The 23852-nt window shown below is 40.7% G+C and overlaps 1 long non-coding RNA gene across 1 annotated transcript; it reads right to left on the reverse strand.

Moving 5' to 3' along the window:
* Positions 1–3019: 3019 nt before the first annotated feature.
* On the reverse strand, positions 3020–23389 carry LOC122667305. Its single transcript, XR_006333782.1, has 3 exons — positions 23311–23389; positions 19202–19204; positions 3020–3033 (listed from the first exon to the last, which is right to left on the reverse strand). It is a non-coding gene; the product is annotated as an uncharacterized LOC122667305 (long non-coding RNA).
* Positions 23390–23852: the final 463 nt, after the last annotated feature.

Consider the following 23852-nt stretch of genomic DNA (forward strand, 5'->3'; position numbering starts at 1 on the left):
TCTCTCGCTCTCTCTCCCTCTCTATCTCTTGCATGCTCTGGTAACGTTCGCTCGCTGTTTCCCTCTCTCTGTTTCTCTCTCTCCCTCTCTATCTCTCGTATTCTCTACACCTCTCTCTCGCTCTTTCCCTTTCTCAGTCTCTCTCTGTCTTTCTCATACTCTCTGTGTCGTTTTTTGGCTCTTTTCTTCTCTCTGTCTCTCTCTCTCCCTCTCATACTCTCCCTCTCACCGTCTCTATGTGGAGATTATGGAAGATTGATCCAATTTGTTTCTGATTTTGTCTCAGGAAGTGGATCAGCACCCCTTTAATCAGCAGCCTACAACTGAAAAGGTATGGAGAACAATTCCTTTGTTTCCCATTTTGTCTCAGAAAAAATCGATCCTCTATTGGTGTCCCTCATAAGTTCTGTTCTGTACAGGATTTTGGGGTTTTATTCCACCCTCTAAGAGGGCTACTCGAACTCGTCTTGGTTCCTTTTGCCCTCGCTACTATTTCTTTATTCCCCGTGGTTATCAAACGTTTTCTCTATTCAGCCCTAATGTTCAGATTTTGATTGATTACTTCTTCTAATTAAATCTTAGTCTGTTCTTCCTAAGTTTCCTAATAATGTTTATGACTCTTTCCAACTTTGTATTTCCTCGATTGAGAAACAAAAGCTTTATCCTACACAGTTTTTTGTTTTACATAGCCTCTCAAGTCTCACTGATTCATAAATCATGGTTACATCCAATATTGGTTCAGATATACTTCTTTCAGATGTAATTTCTAATTGCCTCACATCTATATAGTGTAGAAACAAAGGAATTCGTCTTTTGATCAAAATTCAAATACAAGGCAGTTATAAATCATTTCCATACTTAAGCTACTGGGGTTTCAGCACTTGAAATTATTTATTCTCCATAAACCACCGAATACTCAACACAACTCAACTAATCTTTGACCCAACTACAACTACTTTTTCCTACATGAGTACTGTTGTGTTGGTCCTCTATTTAGCACTTGAAATCATAAGCACACATGTCCTTTCTTACTACTGCAGCCCAAATCATTTTTTCCCTTGTACCCATATTAATATAAGAAATTCCAATTTGCACTGTAGCATAAATCTACTAATAATACTTCCAATTTATCCTTTTGAGATGACTGCAGCTCAAGTAATTTTCGATTACCCCCTTATCCTTTTAACACTTTCAACCTTCCTCTTCTCCTAATGGTTACAATATTATGCTATTGCCCAATTAGAGTTGTCCAAGTGGCATAACATAACTTTATAAGTCCACGTGTGCAAAAACTGATTTACAGTCTAAATTAGGGACTGCTTTTGATAAATTTATATATTCTATATACTATTAATCTGTTTGGTAAATGATTTACATGGTTGCTGCATAATGAATGTATATGCCTCTCCTGAGTTTTTGCAAATGAACACCAAAAAGTGTGGTTTAATGCTCATGTAGTCAATTTAACATCTGAAAATGCTTATTATGTATCAATAGTTTCCTTTTGGTTTCACCCATATCCTTTTTAAACATCCAATCTTATTCAAGTCATGCTTCTCATGCAACACTTGGACTTTTCTTACACAGCACTGAACCATCTCAGTCAACTTCCTTCATCTTACCAATTGGTGTTAACACTAGGTTCCAAGGAATGCATTCAATGTCAGTTCTATGCTTTATAGTTTCACCCTTGATCTGTTTAGCCTTTTTCAGCCTTGGGGTGGGTTTGCATTTTGAGTGAAAGTGAGTGAAAGAGAGTTTTTTTCTTAGTAAATATTGCCATAGTCTATGGCATGAACTATTTTCAAGTTGGCAAGGTAGTCTTGAACAGATGTGTTATTATAAGTAGTGGTTTTCAACACATCAAGCCAAGAAGCTGGTGGGCCCATGATCGGAAAGGCACTGTGTGAGACCACCAATGTGACTTGCTGGTCTACTTTTCCTTCCATTCCAGCATCTCTCTCTCTCTCTCTCTCTTTGGGGGGTGGAGAGGGGGGGGGGGAAAGGGTTGCAGGGAAGTGGAAGGAAAAGTTAGGGAAGGTGGTCATCCTAGTCAAGTCATTTTCTTCTTTTTGGTTTCTGCTAACTCCCTCTCTCTCCCCTACCGTGTGTATGTGTGTGTGTCTGTGTGCATGGTTGAATGATGTAAATTGGAATCTGCAGTCTCAAAGGAGTTTGGTGTCATTCATCCACAAGTTTTGATACTTGGGTTTACCTGGATTGATAAACATTTTTTTTTGGGTGGGGGGGGGGGGGGGGGAGAAGGGTTTCTTATTTTGCTGTCAATTGATTTCAGGTTGTTATAGTTAGTAGATTGAGTTGCAGAAAAACATGATTTATGATTACCTTATATCAGTGTGTAGATAGACAAACAAAATACAAAAGAAAGAAAACTGGGCTAGTGGAGTTGGAGTATAATAATGATGGAAGAAAGAAGAAGAAGAAAGGGGTTGCACTCAGTTTTGATGGGTCTTTAGCTCAAATTGGTAGAGCACTTGGACCATGAGTATGTTCCAAGAGGATGGTGGTTCGAGTCCATCCAGGCCCTCTTTATTCAACTGTTCATAGCATAGTCAGTTATGCCACTAATCCACACAAGAACCCAATTTTAATGGCATCTTTGAAATTTGACATATTTTTATACTTACTTTGGTTATGTTAGTGAGATATTTTAATTTTATGCTAAGGTTGGTAAGAGAAAAGGATTTTACAAGTCTTGTTTTTTGTATAATTGACAAAGAAATGACATTATTATAATTAATATTAAATAGGAAAGAACAGGTTTTACCAAACACCATTTTCGTTCTGAACGGCATTCTTGAGACCGTTACCAAACGGTCATTTTCGATCTCAGAACGTCGTTCTAGACCAAGAACGCAAAAGAACGTTTCTAGTCAAGAACGGACGTTCTTTGTTCAGACCGTTACCAAACGCAGCCTAAGAGTTCAGGGAAAGTTGTTCCTTGGTTGCTTCTCTTGTCTTTTGCTTTTGTACCTTCTCTGGTCCTCTTCTTCAAAGCTTTGGAAGCTAAGACTTCAGAGGAAGACTTGTCGAGCTGCACTGATGTCACTTCTAAACAATTCGACTACATCCCACACAACTTTTGTAATATCTTTTCACATTTTTATCCTCTCAATTACACTGCCCGTACTTGACGTCAAGTACATCTAATAGAGGGAGGTGGATCCCACGTGGACTCCACCTCAGGCAATGTGTTCGGGTAGGGGGTAGGATAGTCAATTGTTTTGCTGTCAATTGATTTCAGGTTGTTATAGTTAGTAGATTGAGTTGCAGAAAAACATGATTTATGATTACCTTATATCAGTGTGTAGATAGACAAACAAAATACAAAAGAAAGAAAACTGGGCTAGTGGAGTTGGAGTATAATAATGATGGAAGAAAGAAGAAGAAGAAAGGGGTTGCACTCAGTTTTGATGGGTCTTTAGCTCAAATTGGTAGAGCACTTGGACCATGAGTATGTTCCAAGAGGATGGTGGTTCGAGTCCATCCAGGCCCTCTTTATTCAACTGTTCATAGCATAGTCAGTTATGCCACTAATCCACACAAGAACCCAATTTTAATGGCATCTTTGAAATTTGACATATTTTTATACTTACTTTGGTTATGTTAGTGAGATATTTTAATTTTATGCTAAGGTTGGTAAGAGAAAAGAAATTTACAAGTCTTGTTTTTTGTATAATTGACATTAATGTAATTAATATTAAATAGGAAAGAACCGGTTTTACCTGTCACGCCCCTATCCCAGACAAGGGATAAAATACATTATAAGGGGTGACTAGGACAACGCTTGTCATCCTATTAAGCTGCCAGGATCACTGACACAGTGTCCCAACGCACAGTCATAACTAATATTAAAACAATATAATATCAGAGTGCGGAAAGGAAAATATTACATTCCAAATGATCAGTAGTTTTGCGGAAGCGTATAAAATCAATAATTACAAGATGATCAAAGCCTAGATGATAAATACTGTAGTTAATCCATTTTTCATTACCATCTAATAATGATTAACAAGGGTATAACAGTAAATGTTTTTACATGGGCCTACGCCCTAAAATAAACAAAAGGGGAACAAGTCCCTAGAGTTCTCACGGCCCGTAGGCACAATTGTCACAAGGACACCCGTTGCCATGTTCCTCTAACACGACTTCCGGCTCCTCCGCACTGCATCATAATCTAAAAATTGTGTACACGAGGGGGTTAGCTCTCCACTGAGCCAGTGAGGGGATGGGGATGCACAAACACACAATTCACATAGTCCAATGATGCATGCATATGTTAAGTAAATTTTCCACCTAACATCACAACTAAGTCAATGGCATATGCTACTGTGACAACTCGGGAGACAACGTGGGTCACTTAACTTATCGCCACAATGAAACCTCAATTGTCACCTGGGACCTACGCCGATCGAAGCCTCCAAGACCACTCGGTGGCGGACCACGATAACCAATACTACCATGATCGGCCTCTCCCACCTCCACGAATCCGTGTACTCGATTACCCAACACCTAAACCCCCTGTTGGTAAGGGTCGTAGCATAAGGGTGTAAAATCCTAGCCACAGCTACATGCAAGTCCTATCGTCCCGAGAGGTAATCCGGGCGCATCAACTTTTCATCCGGTTTAGTGCCCGGTTACAAGACGACACGGCGCATACGATTCAACATGACATTCAACATAATTTCTTCATAAATATATATATTATCCGGGGTTTTAGCACGCACCCACCGCACCGAGACCCATCAAAGTAAAGCATCTCCAATTAACATCATAACATTCATATATAAAAGTATGCAATATGCGTAAGCATGCTTAATAATTTATAATGATGACATAATATACAATGCAATAATAATATCAAGCCCAAACAACCAAACCCACTCACAATTTGTGTTATGTCCCGATGTTATGAGTTGTCGCCGCAATCAAGTAACACGTCACAAGATGAAAACTTTAAACCTAAATAAAGAGTGCAAATAGGGTTAATTAAGTAAAGGGACGGATCCCCAAAAGGTCTCCCATTAATCATTTAAGTATAAGGTTTCAGAAGTGAAGTGGTTGCAGGTGTGGTTTCATGCCCAAATTCTGCAACCACATGTAAATCCTAGGAAACCCGGGGCCCAGGACAGTTTTAGTCAAGGTCGGATGCAGATGTGGTTTCAGAAAACTGAATCCAAGTGTAAATCCTAGGAAACCAGGGGCCCAGGACAGTTTTAGTCAAGGTCGGATGCAGATGTGGTTTCAGAAAACTGAATCCGAGTGTAAATCCGAGCTTCACAGGGGCCTTTTCAGGGAGGTAATTTCAGGGTGGTTTCTTGCAGGTCTGAAACCACATGTAAATCCTAGCTAACCAGGGGCTTAGGATAGTTTTAGTCAAGGTCGGTTGCAGGTGTGGTTTCAGAAAACTGAATCCGAGTGTAAAACCACATACCTGCAGAACCGAAAATTGAAGGGTTTCTCACTAGGGATTCATTTTCCAAGGGGTTTAAAGGTAGGGAGGCTTCAAGAAAGCTTCCTCCTAGGTCCATTAGGGTTCTAAGACCTCATTAGGTCCATGTAATCCCATGGATTTAAGAGAAAACAAAGAGAACCTAAATTAGGACATAATATGGTAGAAACCTTAAATTTCTTAAATGGAAAGAGATTACTTAGGCTTAGGGCTTGTAATGGAGTGAAATAACTCCACCATAGTCTAGGTTTAGAGGTTCCATCGATTCCTTGGGTTCCAAGAGAACCCTAGGTCGAATTTCTCCCATTTCCCAAACCCCAAAACCCAAAATAGAAGAAAAGAGATGGGATTGAATGGCTTACCCACCCCAAGGTAGAAGGCTCCATGTTGAGGCTCCAAGAAGTGATCTTCAAACCTCCAACCAAGATTCTCCACCCTTCTTCCTCCTTTTCTCCTTCCTTCTTTCCTCTTTCCTTCTTTCTTCTTTCTTCATTCTCCTTTCTCTCCTCTTTCTCTCTTCCACGATTTAGGCTAGATGGGAGAAGAAATGAAAATGAATCCTTCTCCCCCCCCTTTGTCTTATTTATAGAAAATGGGCCTTGGGTCCTTTAAGTTAAATGGGTCAATAGCTAAATGGGTTGACCCATTGGTTTTAAAAAAAAAAAGAACCCACTTGGGGATGGGTCCAATTGGTTGGGTAAGAAATAGAATAAAACCCATTTTTTGATCTCACATGTCAAATGGGTTAAGAGTTAAATGGGTGGATCCAAGATGGCTTAATGGGTTGACCCATGGTCTTATTTAGGGTAAAGGAATGGGTTAACCCATCTTTGGGTCAAATAGAGTCAAATGGGCCCTTAAGTTGAATGGGCCTCTTAACTAAATGGGCATGCCCACAGGTTTCAAATAGAAAAGAACCCACTTGGGGATGGGTCCATCCACCATGGGATTATAAGCCCATCACACGCTCCCTTAAATAAGTGGGACCCACAAATGGAATATTCCCAACTCAACTAAAATAGCCCGGGCGGTCCCAATCTTGACCCGCACTTCAAGGGCATCGAGAGAAAGGGTAAATAAATAAACTTAAGTGCTAGGACTTACTATTTCCTTGTCATGGTTTGTCCCCCGTGACCCCGAATAGTTTCCTCCACAGGTAAATCCGCACTGTGGTCAATAATTTTGTAGCTGGGTTTGACCACCAGGAGAACAGACTCACCAAAGATACGTGGCGTTGATAACCACACATCACGGGAAGAAATAATAATTAATTATGATCCGGGTGCGGGTGTAACATCCTCCCCACCTTACAAGAAATTTCGTCCCCGAAATTTGAGGCAACTAGGGTCTAAGTGAGAAGGGCTGTTGGATAACAACATCCCAAGTCACCCACATCTTGAACTAAGTCAAAGGTCGGGTCAAGATGAGGCAGTGCCTACGTGGCACGACAAGTCGTTCCACAATTCTCTTTTCCTTACAGGTCACATTACCACGGGGGTGTGGTTCACAATAACCCTAGAAAAACAGGGTTCCAACTACTAAGTTAAGTCTCAAGGAACAGAGTTCCCTAAATCTTCCAGATCGGGTGATACCATTCTAGCCTTCACTACTCGGTGGTCTTGGGTTACAGGATTTAACCGTCCATGTCCCAACATAGGGTTCACATTCAAGGCTTTCACATCCGGTTGTCTCATTACCTAACCCAACTTTAGAATGATTTGGAATATTGATGGAATCTCCTATTGTTCACTCCCAGTACGGAGGGAACGCATTTGGTGATCCATTACCCCATTCATATCTGTCGTTGGAGAAGGTCTTGTTACATCCTTCAGTTTTAGCTTTCACAACCTTTAAACCTATAACACAATTATCCCACAGGAAAGAGTCCACATCATCCTCTTTCGAGAACCAACAACCTTTACTAGCTTTTGTCCAAGTCAACTCTTAAGCAGTCTCCATAATTTAACCTATCCGGTCATTAAATTCATTCTTCATTACCCTAAGGTTTGGTCAACCAAGGTCGGGCACCAACTAGTTTCACAAGAAGGTCGAGGTAAGGTCATACTTGTAGTACCGAGAGAATCACTCTAGTCACACAAGTCCAAGGTTCTAAGGATATCTATATATATTTATCACACCAATATGTAGGCATAGATTCAATAATTACATTCAAATCCCTATGGACATATTTGTCATCTAGGTCAATCCACGAAAAGAAGTTCTCAGTGCACGGTTCACTAAGTTTTTTTTTTTTTTTTTTTTGGAAAGTCAAATCACGGTGTAGGACTTTCTCTATGAGTCTAAACAAGGTTTGGATGGACCAAGTAAAGTTCAAATAGAGTCGTCACTAGCTTGAGGTGTTATGAATGACTTCCAAATACACGTGACCTTCATGGCTTACTCAAATAAACCAGTCTATTACTTTCCTTTCCTACGCACCCCATTGAGGGTCTCTACCCGTATAGGTTTAGGTTTCTCTATCCATAAGGTTCGGGTCTTTAAATTCATAGGATCGAAGGTCTTTATCCTCAAAGGTAACTCTTCTTCCTTTATGTAAGAGAGGAGTCACAGCGGTTACCAATGCCTGCTACTTTTTATTAGCTGGCCCAATCGGGTACAAGTCCTAACCTCTTTCAATTCAAGGTATTGACTAGACTTAGGTGGTTCCCACAAATGGGTCACACAACGGGGTGTCCGATCTAGGGTATAGGCACATAATCATCACATATAAGTGTAGTCAAAGGTCTCCAAAACAAGCTAAAAATCCTAAAAGAAATCGGGTGGACTCACGAGCGCGCGCAGACTCGGGTGCATTCATGGCCCCTCCGCGAAAATAGGGAGAGTGGACTAACGGGCGGATGTGGAATGCGAATCCGTTCGTTTGTCCAATCTCAAAAGTCTCAATGGCCGAGAGGGTTTAAGTCAAACGGATTTACGGACGGATGCATGAGTGTGGATCCGTTCGTTGATCCGCACAGATTTATAATGATAATTTTAAGTTTTATGCGGAGCGGATTCACGATAAGTGGATTCGCTCGTTCGTTCATTTGCAGAAATTTAACATAACAGAGCCGCGAGTTTTAAAACTCACTTTTGGCTCCAAAGAAAGGAACATAACCGCAGGGAGAAAAAGCTCTACAGGGACTTCCGTTCAAGCTTCCCTTGGGTGGTTTTCTTGTAATCTTAAGCCTCAAGGTTTAACTCTCACTTGTTCAAGATATGGCTTTCTTCCCATTCCTACTTTCTCTTTTCTTGGATTTGGGATGAATCATTTCAAGTTGTGATCATGTCTTGACTTTGCTTGTAATACCATGACCATGTACACCAAATCCATGCCAAACCGATTGGAACTAGGGTTTTTGGGTGTAAATCAAGTCCTATTTGATCGATGGCACTAAGTTGTTGGATCCTTGTTTGATTATTGCATCTTTTATAAACTTTCAAGTCTTTGCAAGCATTTTAGAGATTATCACTATTTGTCATGTCTAGTTGAATTTTACTTGGATTATGCCCAGGTTTTGGTTGTGGTAAAATCCTCAATTCACAATATTTTGGAGAAACTCTTCAAGTTCAAATCTAATCCTTTTACATGCCATAAAATCTCATAGAAAATTATCACATTGTCTTATCTTCAAGCATATTCTCTTGTATACATGATTGTTGATAAAAATCCTTAGAATCTTTCCTCTCTTCCTCAAATAAATAATTCTTGTCTCTTGTTGAGGTATTTTCATCCAATAACTTGCTTGTTTCATATTCGTTGGGATGTAAAGTAGCCAAAAGTATATGTTGTTCACATTGATCTCATTATTCACATCCACGCATTAGGAATGTCACATGGATTTTACATGTGCATTGATCTTATTCATTTCTCTTCACTCCAAACATCTTCCTATGGTTATCATGTCTCATTTCCCTTACATGCTCTTGTCACAATACAATTTTCACATCTTGTAACATTTCACTTCTATACTTTTATTTGCCAAGATAAAGCTTAAGTTACCGGGTAAGATATGCCACAAGAGGGGCGAGGAAACATCAAATAGAGGTAATAAAAGCCTAACATAGGTTGGTTCATCAAGACAAGGCAAGAAAATCCTTTTCGGCTTGGCGGTTTTAGGTGTGGTTTCTGAAGTTGCAACCACAGGTAAATCCGAGCTTTAGAATCAAATTTTGTTATTAGAAATTCATGGATTCTCTCGATTTCACAAAATTGAATCCACGGTGAAACCGCATGGCCCAAAATTAAAATTTTAAAACCCACGACTTAGAGGTTTATTTCCCTCCTTCAAAACACAACTCTAATACATTTGAAGAACCAAAAGCCGTGATCGTTCTTGCTCTCCCTTCCCTCCTCGGTGGATTTTAGTGCTCCAAATTACTCCTCAACAACATCCAATCGCATTCAGGTAAGATCTCTCTCTCTCCCATCGAGTTCTCTCAAGGAGAAACCCCAAAACACAATTTAGGTTTTGGAAACTTGGGGTTTTGCTTTCTTTTGCTCGAGCTGTTCACAATCTAATCTTAACCATTTTCTCACCATAAGCAACCTATACAAGGGCTTGCATACGATCTTGGCATCTAACTCAAGGATTTAGGTTGGATTTTGGAAGAACCAAAACCTACTCAAATTTTCCTCTTCTCTTTTGCCATGTATGAATCGGTCTTACTAGATAGGGCTTAGTTTACATCCTTTGAGTGGTCACAAGCCAACTTTACTTGTTTCTCAAGATTCAAACTTCCAATCACAAAATCTAAAAATTTTCTTTAAAGTTTATAGCATGTTTCAAGATCAAATAAGTCCATATTTTGCTTGAACTCACTGCTTTTGCATAAAGCATTACTTTCTAGGCATATTATGACCATGAATCTTCATTATTTATCATGTCATTCACATAATGGTCATGCCTTTCCTTTTTCCCTAACTTCTTAGATCACAATTGGATAAAATCAAAATTTTCTAGCCTAAGAATCCTGCTGAAATTTAATTTGCTTTGGAAGGAAAATCAAGGACTAGGTTTTGAACTTCACAACCTTACATTGATCATCTACTTAGGCCTTAGCATTCAAGGTACAAATTTGCTATCAATCTTGGCTTTTAGCTGCAGGTTAAAACAATCAATGGCTCCAAGAACAGGCGTGCATGCGTTGAACAAGTTGCACCAACTGTCCTAGATCCACTATGGTTTCAAAAGATAGAGGACCAGAGCTTTACAGACTACTTCCGCTTTAAAAAAATATAGTGGAAGGGCGGGATGTAGTGTTGGATGATCTCAAAGCTTCCATGGTGGGGCGAGATTCGAGGCATTGGGGTGGACCAACATTCTCAACCTTCCGAACCATACTACCTACAACTCATTCGCCATTTCTATAAAAACTGGACACGAGAACCGGGCACACAAAACTATCGGGTTGTTTCATGTGTCAAGGGGGTTCCTATAGCCTTCATTGCAAAGACAGTTGGCGGCGTTATCAACGTGTCCATTGGAGGAGCAAGGACCTATTGTTCACTTAGAAGGAATCCCTATACCTTAATCAAGTGGGAGGTATTGACATTCGATGGCCATCAGGGCTGAACCTGCGAGTGGTGGATGGCTTCGATGAGGTCACGAAGCAACTCTCCAATCAGACTTGGCGCCTAGAGGGTATCGAGAGAGGGGTAGATGACATCGACACCTTTCTTGGTCGCGGTGGTGGCGGTGGTGCAAATGACTAGCCCAGCTTTCTCTCAACAAATTGAAGTTATCTCGGATCAGTTCTTCTAGTTTTTGTCTTAGGGTGCACAACTGAGAACTTTTTGAAATGATAGACTTGTATATTTAATCTGAGATGAATAGAATCAAATGTTTTGAGTTGGAACAGATGAGATCTTGCATTTTGAGTTGGGAAAGACACAGTTATGCCGAAGCAGAGAATCTGGAACAATCATGGTGTTTAGATTAGTATCTTTTGATTGAGCAGGATAGAATCATATGTCTTTGTTGGAATAGATGAAATCATGAATGTTGAAATGGGAAGGATATGATTGCCTCCCAAGAAGATTTGGAACGATTGAATATTTGTAATTAATCTTATATGTATCTCTATGTATTTGCTTACTTCTTTCTTGTTTAAATCATTATTGATAATTATGCTTGGTTATAATTGGTTCATTATTGTTTATGAATTTTAACATATAGTTACTCATTTATGACCTACTTAAGGCCCAACCAAGCAATTTCAAAGTTGTAGCTTAACAGCCTATGGTTCAAATCTTAAGTGCCATGTTGCCTATTATCTTCTAAGTTCTTGTTTCACCACAATCAGTCTTCTCCTATGTTTGCACACAATCATTTATGTTCTTGAAGATTTTTAGTTTAGAACCTAATTGTGGAGAGTAAATCAAGAGTCCGCGAGATCGTGGTCGGTGCGAGCATCATGCTCGATACCACTGTCACGCCCCATCCCAACAAGGGATAAAATACATTATAAGGGGTGACTAGGACAACGCTTGTCATCCTATTAAGTGCCAGGATCATCGACACGGTGTCCCAACGCATACGATCATAACTAATATTAAAACAATATAATATCGAGTGCGGAAAGGAAAATATTACATTCCAAATGATCGTAGTTTTTGAAGCGTATAAAATCAATAATTACAAGATGATCAAAGCCTAGATGATAAATACTGTAGTTAATCCATTTTTCATTACCATCTAATAATGATTAACAAGGGTATAACAGTAAATGTTTTTACATGGGCCTACGCCCTAAAATAAACAAAAGGGGAACAAGTCCCTAGAGTTCTCACGGCCCGTAGGCACAATTGTCACAAGGACACCCGTTGCCATGTTCCTCTAACACAGCTTCCGGCTCCTCCGTACCTGCATCATAATCTAAAAATTGTGTACACGAGGGGTTAGCTCTCCACCGAGCCGTGAGGGGATGGGGATGCACAAACACACAATTCACATAGTCCAATGATGCATGCATATGTTAAGTAAATTTTCCACCTAACATCACAACTAAGTCAATGGCATATGCCATCGTGACAACTCGGGAGACACGTGGGTCACTTAACTTATCGCCACAATGAAACCTCAATTGTCACCTGGGACCTACGCCGATCGAAGCCTCCAAGACCACTCAGTGGCGGACCTCGATAACCAATACTACCATGATCGGCCTCTCCCACCTCCACGAATCCGTGTACGATTACCCAACACCTAAACCCCTGTTGGTAAGGGTCGTAGCATAAGGGTGTAAAATCCTAGCCACAGCTACATGCAAGTCCTATCGTCCCGAGAGGTAATCCGGGCGCATCAACTTTTCATCTGGTTTAGTGCCCGGTTACCAGCACGGCACGGCGCATACAGTTCAACATGACATTCAACATAATTTCTTCATAAATATATATATTATCCGGGGTTTCGGCACCGGCACCCACCGGCACCGAGACCCATCAAAGTAAAGCATCTCCAATTAACATCATAACATTCATATATAAAAGTATGCAATATGCGCAAGCATGCTTAATAATTTATAATGATGACATAATATACAATGCAATAATAATATCAAGCCCAAACAACCAAACCCACTCACAATATGTGTTATGCCCCGATGTTATGAGTTGTCGCCGAAATCAAGTAACACGTCACAAGATGAAAACTTTAAACCTAAATAAAGAGTGAAAATAGGGTTAATTAAGTAAAGGGACGGATCCCCAAAAGGTCTCCCATTAATCATTTAAGTATAAGGTTTCAGAAGTGAAGTGGTTGCAGGTGTGGTTTCATGCCCAAATTCTGCAACCACATGTAAATCCTAGGAAACCCGGGGCCCAGGACAGTTTTAGTCAAGGTCGGATGCAGATGTGGTTTCAGAAAACTGAATCCGAGTGTAAATCCTAGGAAACCAGGGGCCCAGGATGTTTTAGTCAAGGTCGGATGCGATGTGGTTTGTAAAATCGAATCCGAGTGTAAATCCGAGCTTCACGGGGCCTTTTCAGGAGGTAATTTCAGGGTGGTTTCTTGCAGGTCTGAAACCACATGTAAATCCTAGCTAACCAGGGGCTTAGGATAGTTTTAGTCAAGGTCGGTTGCAGGTGTGGTTTCAGAAAATTGAATCCGAGTGTAAAACCACATACCTGCAGAACCGAAAATTGAAGGGTTTCTCACTAGGGATTCATTTTCCAAGGGGTTTAAAGGTAGGGAGGCTTCAAGAAAGCTTCCTCCTAGGTCCATTAGGGTTCTAAGACCTCATTAGGTCCATGTAATCCCATGGATTTAAGAGAAAACAAAGAGAACCTAAATTAGGACATAATATGGTAGAAACCTTAAATTTCTTAAATGGAAAGAGATTACTTAGGCTTAGGGCTTGTAATGGAGTGAAATAACTCCACCATAGTCTAGGTTTAGAGGTTCCATCGATTCCTTGGGTTCCAAGAGAACCCTAGGTCGAATTTCTCCCATTTCCCAAACCCCAAAACCCAAAATAGAAGAAAAGAGATGGGATTGAATGGCTTACCCACCCCAAGGTAGAAGGCTCCATGTTGAGGCTCCAAGAAGTGATCTTCAAACCTCCAACCAAGATTCTCCACCCTTCTTCCTCCTTTTCTCCTTCCTTCTTTCCTCTTTCCTTCTTTCTTCTTTCTTCATTCTCCTTTCTCTCCTCTTTCTCTCTTCCACGATTTAGGCTAGATGGGAGAAGAAATGAAAATGAATCCTTCTCCCCCCCCTTTGTCTTATTTATAGAAAATGGGCCTTGGGTCCTTTAAGTTAAATGGGTCAATAGCTAAATGGGTTGACCCATTGGTTTTAAAAAAAAAAAGAACCCACTTGGGGATGGGTCCAATTGGTTGGGTAAGAATAGAATAAAACCCATTTTTTTGATCTCACATGTCAAATGGGTTAAGAGTTAAATGGGTGGATCCAAGATGGCTTAATGGGTTGACCCATGGTCTTATTTAGGGTAAAGGAATGGGTTAACCCATCTTTGGGTCAAATAGAGTCAAATGGGCCCTTAAGTTGAATGGGCCTCTTAACTAAATGGGCATGCCCACAGGTTTCAAATAGAAAAGAACCCACTTGGGGATGGGTCCATCCACCATGGGATTATAAGCCCATCACACGCTCCCTTAAATAAGTGGGACCCACAAATGGAATATTCCCAACTCAACTAAAATAGCCCGGGCGGTCCCAATCTTGACCCGCACTTCAAGGGCATCGAGAGAAAGGGTAAATAAATAAACTTAAGTGCTAGGGCTTACTATTTCCTTGTCATGGTTTGTCCCCCATGACCCCGAATAGTTTCCTCCACAGGTAAATCCGCACTGTGGTCAATAATTTTGTAGTGGGTTTGACCACCGGTGAGAACACTCACCAAAGATACGTGGCGTTGATAACCACACATCACGGGAAGAAATAATAATTAATTATGATCCGGGGTGCGGGTGTAACATCCTCCCCACCTTACAAGAAATTTCATCCCCGAAATTTGAGGCAGCTAGGGTCTCAAGTGAGAAGGGTTGTTGGATAACAACATCCCAGGTCACCCACATCTTGAACTAAGTCAAAGGTCGGGTCAAGATGAGGCAGTGCCTACGTGGCACAGCAAGTCAGGTTCCACAATTCTCTTTTCCTTACAGGGTCACATTACCACAGGGGTGTGGTTCACAATAACCCTAGAAAAACAGGGTTCCAACTACTAAGTTAAGTCTCAAGGAACAGAGTTTCCTAAATCTTCCAGATCAAGTGATACCATTCTAGCCTTCACTACTCGTCAGTCTTGGGTTACAGGATTTAACTTGTCCATGTCCCAACATAGGGTTCACATTCGAAGGCTTTCACATCTGGTTGTCTCATTACCTAACCCAACTTTAGAATGATTTGGAATATTGATGGAATCTCCTATTGTTCACTCCCAAGACGGAGGGAACGCATTTGGTGATCCATTACCCCATTCATATCTGCGTTGGAGAAGGTCTTGTTACATCCTTCATTTTAGCTTTCACAACCTTTAACCTACTACACGGTTATCCCACAGGGAAGAGTCCACATCAGTCCTCTTTCGAGAACCAATAACCATTACTAGCTTTTGTCCAAGTCAACTCTTCAAGCAGTCTCCATAATTTAACCTATCCGGTCATTAAATTCATTCTTCATTACCCTAAGGTTTGGTCAACCAAGGTCAGGGCTCCAACTAGTTTCACAGCAAGGTCGAGGTAAGTCATACTTGTAGTACCAGAGAATCACTCTAGTCACACAAGTCCAAGGTTCTAAGGTATATCTATATATATTTATCACACCAATATGTAGGCATAGATTCAATAATTACATTCAAATCCCTATGGACATATCTGTCATCTAGGTCAATCCACCAGAACTAGAAGTTCTCAGGTACGGTTCACTAAGTCTCTTTTTTTTTTTTTTTTTTTTTTTTTTTGGAAAGTCAAATCACGGCGTAGGACTTTCTCTATGAGTCTAAACAAGGTTTGGATGGACCAAGTAAAGTTCAAATAGAGTCATCACTAGCTTGAGGTGTTATGAATGACTTCCAAATACACGTGACCTTCATGGCTTACTCAAATAAACCAGTCTATTACTTTCCTTTCCTACGCACCCCATTGAGGGTCTCTACCCGTATAGGTTTAGGTTTCTCTATCCATAAGGTTCGGGTCTTTAAATTCATAGGATCGAAGGTCTTTATCCTCAAAGGTAACTCTTCTTCCTTTATGTAAGAGAGGAGTCACAGCGGTTACCAATGCCTGCTACTTTTTATTAGCTGGCCCAGTCGGGTACAAGTCCTAACCTCTTTCAATTCAAGGTATTGACTAGACTTAGGTGGTTCCCACAAATGGGTCACACAACGGGGTGTCCGATCTAGGGTATAGGCACATAATCATCACATATAAGTGTAGTCAAAGGTCTCCAAAACAAGCTAAAAATCCTAAAAGAAATCGGGTGGACTCACGAGCGGCGTCAGCACTCCGGGTGCATTCATGGCCCCTCCGCGAAAATAGGGAGAGTGGACTAACGGGCGGATGTGGAATGCGAATCCGTTCGTTTGTCCAATCTCAAAAGTCTCAATGGCCGAGAGGGTTTAAGTCAAACGGATTTACGGACGGATGCATGAGTGTGGATCCGTTCGTTGATCCGCACAGATTTATAATGAAAATTTCAAGTTTTATGCGGAGCAGATTCACGATAAGTGGATTCGCTCGTTCGTTCATTTGCAGAAATTTAACATAACAGAGCCGCGAGTTTTAAAACTCACTTTTGGCTCCAAAGAAAGGAACATAACCGCAGGGAGAAAAAGCTCTACAGGGACTTCCGTTCAAGCTTCCCTTGGATGGTTTTCTTGTAATCTTAAGCCTCAAGGTTTAACTCTCACTTGTTCAAGATATGGCTTTCTTCTCATTCCTACTTTCTCTTTTCTTGGATTTGGGATGAATCATTTCAAGTTGTGATCATGTCTTGACTTTGCTTGTAATCTCATGGCTATGTACACCAAATCCATGCCAAACCGATTGAGACTAGGGTTTTTTTTGGTGTAAATCAAGTCCTATTTGATCGATGACACTAAGTTGTTGGATCCTTGTTTGATTATTGCACCTTTTATAAATTTCAAGTCTTTGCAAGTATTTTAGAGATTGTTGCTAGGTTTATCATATATAGTTGAATTTTACTTGGATTATGTTCAAGTTTTGGTTGTAGTAAAGTCCTCAATTCACAGTATTTTGGGAAAACTCTCCAAGTTCAAATCTAATTCTTTTACATGCCATAAAATCTCATAGAAAATTATCACATTGTCTTATCTTCAAGCATATTCTCTTGTATACATGTCTTTCCTCTCTTCCTCAAATAAATAATTCTTGTCTCTTGTTGAGGTATTTTCATCCAATAACTTGCTTGTTTCATATTCGTTGGGATGTAAAGTAGCCAAAAGTATATGTTGTTCACATTGATCTCATTATTCACATCCACGCATTAGGAATGTCACATGGATTTTACATGTGCATTGATCTTATTCATTTCTCTTCACTCCAAACATCTTCCTATGGTTATCATGTCTCATTTCCCTTACATGCTCTTGTCACAATACAATTTTCACATCTTGTAGGCATTTCACTTCTATACTTTTATTTGCCAAGATAAAGCTTAAGTTACCGGGGTAAGATATGCCACAAGAGGGGCGAGGGAAACATCAAATAGAGGTAATAAAAGCCTAACATAGGTTGGTTCATCAAGACAAGGCAAGAAAACCCTTTCTGGCTTGGGCGGTTTTAGGTGTGGTTTCAGTAAGTTGCAACCACAGGTAAATCCGAGCTTTTTCAGAATCAAATTTTGTTCTCAGAAATTCATGGATTCTCAGTCGATTTCACAAAATTGAATCCACGGGTGAAACCGCATGGCCCAAAAATTAAAATTTTAAAACCCGCAACTTAGGGGTTTATTTCCCTCCTTCGAAACACAATCCTAATACATTTGAAGAACCAAAAGCCGTGATCGTTCTTGCTCTCCCTTCCCTCCTCGGTGGATTTTAGTGCTCCAAATTACTCCTCAACAACATCCAATCGCATTCAGGTAAGATCTTTCTCTCTCCCATCGAGTTCTCTCAAGGAGAAACCCCAAAACACAATTTAGGTTTTGAAAACTTGGGGGTTTTGCTTTCTTTTGCTCAGTAGACTGTTCAGAATCTAATCTTAACCATTTTCTCACCATAAGCAACCTATACAAGGGCTTGCATACGATCTTGGCATCTAACTCAAGGATTTAGGTTGGATTTTGGAAAAAACCAAAACCTACTCGAATTTTCCTCTTTTCTTTTGCCATGTATGAATCGGTCTTACTAGATAGGGCTTAGTTTACATCCTTTGAGTGGTCACAAGCCAACTTTACTTGTTTCTCAAGATTCAAACTTCCAATCACAAAATCTAAAAATTTTCTTTAAAGTTTATAGCATGTTTCAAGATCAAATAAGTCCATATTTTGCTTGAACTCACTGTTTTGCATAAAGCATTACTTTCTAGGCATATTATGACCATGAATCTTCATTATTTATCATGTCATTCACATAATGGTCATGCCTTTTCTTTTTTTCCCTAACTTCTTAGATCACAATTGGATAAAATCAAAATTTTCTAGCCTAAGAATCCTGCTGAAATTTAATTTGCTTTGGAAGGAAAATCAAGGACTAGGTTTTGAACTTCACAACCTTACATTGATCATCTACTTAGGCCTTAGCATTCAAGGTACAAATTTGCTATCAATCTTGGCTTTTAGCTGCAGGTTAAAACAATCAATGGCTCCAATAACACAGCGTGCATGCGTTGAACAAGTTGCACCAACTGTCCTAGATCCACTATGGTTTCAAAAGATAGAGGACCCAGAGCTTTACCCAGACTACTTCCGCTTTAAAAAAAAATATAGTGGAAGGGCGGGATGTAGTGTTGGATGATCTCAAAGCTTCCATGGTGGGGCAGAGATTCGAGGCATTGGGGTGGACCAACATTCTCAACCTTCCTAAACCATACTACCTGAAACTCATTCGCCATTTCTATGCAAATCTGGACATTGGGAACCCGGGCACACAAAACTATCGGGTTGTTTCATGTGTCAAGGGGGTTCCTATAGCCTTCATTGCAGCACAGTTGGCCGGCGTTATCAACGTGTCCATTGGAGGAGCAAGGACCTATTGTTCACTTAGAAGGAATCCCTATACCTTAATCAAGTGGGAGGTATTGACATTCTGACGACCATCAGGCGGCTGAACCTGCGAGTGGTGGATGGCTTCGATGAGGTCACGAAGCAACTCTCCAATCAGACTTGGTGCCTAGAGGGTATCGAGAGAGGGGTAGATGACATCGACAGCTTTCTTGGTCGCGGTGGTGGCGGTGGTGCAAATGACTAGCCCAGCTTTCTCTCAACAAATTGAAGTTATCTCGGATCAGTTCTTCTAGTTTTTGTCTTAGGGTGCACAACTGAGAACTTTTTGAAATGGTAGACTTGTATATTTAATCTGAGATGAACAGAATCAAATGTTTTGAGTTGGAACAGATGAGATCTTGCATTTTGAGTTGGGGAAAGGCACAGTTATGCCGAAGCAGAGAATCTGGAACAATTACAGTGTTTAGATTGGTATCTTTTGATTGAGCAGGATAGAGTCGTATGTTTTTGTTGGAATAGATGAAATCATGAATGTTGAAATGGGAAGGATATGATTGCCTCCCAAGAAAATTTTGAACGATTGAATATTTGTAATTAATCTTATATGTATCTCTATGTATTTGCTTACTTCTTTCTTGTTTAAATCATTATTGATAATTATGCTTGGTTATAATTGGTTCATCATTGTTTATGAATTTTAACATATAGTTACTCATTTATGACCTACTTAAGGCCCAACCAAGCAATTTCAAAGTTGTAGCTTAACAGCCTATGGTTCAAGTCCTAAGTGTCATGTTGCCTATTATCTTCTAAGTTCTTGTTTCACCACAATCAGTCTTCTCCTATGTCTGCATACAATCATTTATGTTCTTAAAGATTTTTAGTTTAGAACCTAATTGTGGAGAGTAAATCAAGAGTCCGCGAGACTGTGGTCGGTGCAGAGCATCATGCTCTGATACCACTCTGTCACGCCCCCATCCCAGACAAGGGATAAAATACATTATAAGGGGTGACTAGGACAACGTTTGTCATCCTATTAAGCTGCCAGGATCACTGACACAGTGTCCCAACGCACAGTCATAACTAATATTAAAACAATATAATATCAGAGTGCGGAAAGGAAAATATTACATTCCAAATGATCAGTAGTTTTGCGGAAGCGTATAAAATCAATAATTACAAGATGATCAAAGCCTAGATGATAAATACTGTAGTTAATCCATTTTTCATTACCATCTAATAATGATTAACAAGGGTATAACAGTAAATGTTTTTACATGGGCCTACGCCCTAAAATAAACAAAAGGGAAACAAGTCCCTAGAGTTCTCACGGCCCGTAGGCACAATTGTCACAAGGACACCCGTTGCCATGTTCCTCTAACACAGCTTCCGGCTCCTCCGTACCTGCATCATAATCTAAAAATTGTGTACACGAGGGGGTTAGCTCTCCACTGAGCCAGTGAGGGGATGGGGATGCACAAACACACAATTCACATAGTCCGATGATGCATGCATATGTTAAGTAAATTTTCCACCTAACATCACAACTAAGTCAATGGCATATGCCATCGTGACAACTCGGGAGACACTGTGGGTCACTTAACTTATCGCCACAATGAAACCTCAATTGTCACCTGGGACCTACGCCGATCGAAGCCTCCAAGACCACTCGGTGAAGACCCCGATAACCAATACTACCATGATGGCCTCTCCCACCTCCACGGAATCCGGTGTATCGATTACCCAACACCTAAACCCCTGTTGGTAAGGGTCGTAGCATAAGGGTGTAAAATCCTAGCCATTACTACATGCAAGTCCTATCGTCCCGAGAGGTAATTCGGCGCATCAACTTTTCATCCGGTTTAGTGCCCGGTTACTAGCACGACACGCGCGCTACGATTCAACATGACATTCAACATAATTTCTTCATAAATATATATATTATCCGGAGCTTTTGACCGCACCCACCGCACCGAGACCCATCAAAGTAAAGCATCTCCAATTAACATCATAACATTCATATATAAAAGTATGCAATATGCGCAAGCATGCTTAATAATTTATAATGATGACATAATAAACAATGCAATAATAATATCAAGCCCAAACAACCAAACCCACTCACTATTTGTGTTATGTCCCGATGTTATGAGTTGTCGCCGCAATCAAGTAACAGGTCACAAGATGAAAACTTTAAACCTAAATAAAGAGTGCAAACAGGATTAATTAAGTAAAGGGACGGATCCCCAAAAGGTCTCCCATTAATCATTTAAGTATAAGGTTTCAGAAGTGAAGTGGTTGCAGGTGTGGTTTCATGCCCAAATTCTGCAACCACATGTAAATCCTAGGAAACCCGGGGCCCAGGACAGTTTTAGTCAAGGTCGGATGCAGATGTGGTTTCAGAAAACTGAATCCGAGTGTAAATCCTAGGAAACCAGGGGCCCAGGACAGTTTTAGTCAAGGTCGGATGCGGATGTGGTTTTAAAATCGAATCCGAGTGTAAACCGAAGCTTCACAGGGGCCTTTTCAAGGAGGTAATTTCAGGGTGGTTTCTTGCAGTGTCCGAAACCACATGTAAATCCTAGCTAACCAGGGGGCTTAGGATAGTTTTAGTCAAGGTCGGTTGCAGGTGTGGTTTTAAAATCGAATCCGAGTGTAAAACCACATACCTGCGAACCGAAAATTGAAGGGTTTCTCACTAGGGATTCATTTTCCAAGGGGTTTAAAGGTAGGGAGGCTTCAAGAAAGCTTCCTCCTAGGTCCATTAGGGTTCTAAGACCTCATTAGGTCCATGTAATCCCATGGATTTAAGAGAAAACAAAGAGAACCTAAATTAGGACATAATATAGTAGAAACCTTAAATTTCTTAAATGGAAAGAGATTACTTAGGCTTAGGGCTTGTAATGGAGTGAAATAACTCCACCATAGTCTAGGTTTAGAGGTTCCATCGATTCCTTAGGTTCCAAGAGAACCCTAGGTCGAATTTCTCCCATTTCCCAAACCCCAAAACCCAAAATAGAAGAAAAGAGATGGGATTGAATGGCTTACCCACCCCAAGGTAGAAGGCTCCATGTTGAGGCTCAAAGAAGTGATCTTCAAACCTCCAACCAAGATTCTCCACCCTTCTTCCTCCTTTTCTCCTTCCTTCTTTCCTCTTTCCTTCTTTCTTCTTTCTTCATTCTCCTTTCTCTCCTCTTTCTCTCTTCCACGATTTAGGCTAGATGGGAGAAGAAATGAAAATGAATCCTTCTCCCCCCCCCTTTGTCTTATTTATAGAAAATGGGCCTTGGGTCCTTTAAGTTAAATGGGTCAATAGCTAAATGGGTTGACCCATTGGTTTTTAAAAAAAAGAACCCACTTGGGGATGGGTCCAATTGGTTGGGTAAGAAATAGAATAAAACCCATTTTTTTGATCTCACATGTCAAATGGGTTAAGAGTTAAATGGGTGGATCCAAGATGGCTTAATGGGTTGACCCATGGTCTTATTTAGGGTAAAAGAATGGGTTAACCCATCTTTGGGTCAAATAGAGTCAAATGGGCCCTTAAGTTGAATGGGCCTCTTAACTAAATGGGCATGCCCACAGGTTTCAAATAGAAAAGAACCCACTTGGGGATGGGTCCATCCACCATGGGATTATAAGCTCATCACACGCTCCCTTAAATAAGTGGGACCCACAAATGGAATATTCTCAACTCAACTAAAATAGCCCGGGCGGTCCCAATCTTGACCCGCACTTCAAGGGCATCGAGAGAAAGGGTAAATAAATAAACTTAAGTGCTAGGGCTTACTATTTCCTTGTCATGGTTTGTCCCCGTGACCCGAATAGTTTCCTCCACAGGTAAATCCGCATCGTGGTCAATAATTTTGTAGCTGGTTTGACCACCGGTGAGAACGACTCACCAAAGCATACGTGGCGTGATAACCACACATCACGGGGAAGAAATAATAATTAATTATGATCCGGGGTGCGGGTGTAACATTACCAAACACCATTTTCGTTCTTGAGACCGTTACCAAATGGTCATTTTCGATCTCAGAACGTTTCTAGTCAAGAACGGGCGTTCTTTGTTCAGACCGTTACCAAACGCAGCCTAAGAGTTCAGGGAAAGTTGTTCCTTGGTTGCTTCTCTTGTCTTTTGCTTTTGTACCTTCTCTGGTCCTCTTCTTCAAAGCTTTGGAATAAGACTTCAGAGGAAGACTTGTCGAGCTGCACCGATGTCACTTCTAAACAATTCGACTACATCCCACGCAACTTTTGCAATATCTTCTCACATTTTTATCCTCTCAATTACATTGCCCGTACTTGACGTCAAGTACATCTAATAGAGGGAGGTGGATCCCACGTGGACTCCACCTCGGGCAATGTGTTTGGGTAGGGGGTAGGATAGTCATTCTGCCTCCTCTGTTAGATGTACTTGACGTCAAGTACGGACAATGTAATTGAGAATTTGGATTCTCTACTGTGCAGCTGCCCGGCAAGATCATGCTGCCCAGACACGGGGCTGCGCATAATTACCATCTTACCCCGACTCGGACAAGGCGTTTGGGCAGGGGTAAGGTAGCTATTGCACGCAGCCCCGTGTCAGGGCAGCACGGACCTGTCGGGCAACTCGACAGTAGAGGATCTGGATCCTATAATTGAGAGGATAAAGATTCATCATTCTCACAGCTCTCTCCTTTCATGGGTTTCACTTTTCATTTCTCATTAACCCATATTATTTTTAGGAG

The sequence above is a fragment of the Telopea speciosissima genome, chromosome 7 (genome assembly GCF_018873765.1).
Source record: "Telopea speciosissima isolate NSW1024214 ecotype Mountain lineage chromosome 7, Tspe_v1, whole genome shotgun sequence".
NCBI classification, from domain to species: Eukaryota; Viridiplantae; Streptophyta; class Magnoliopsida; order Proteales; family Proteaceae; genus Telopea; species Telopea speciosissima.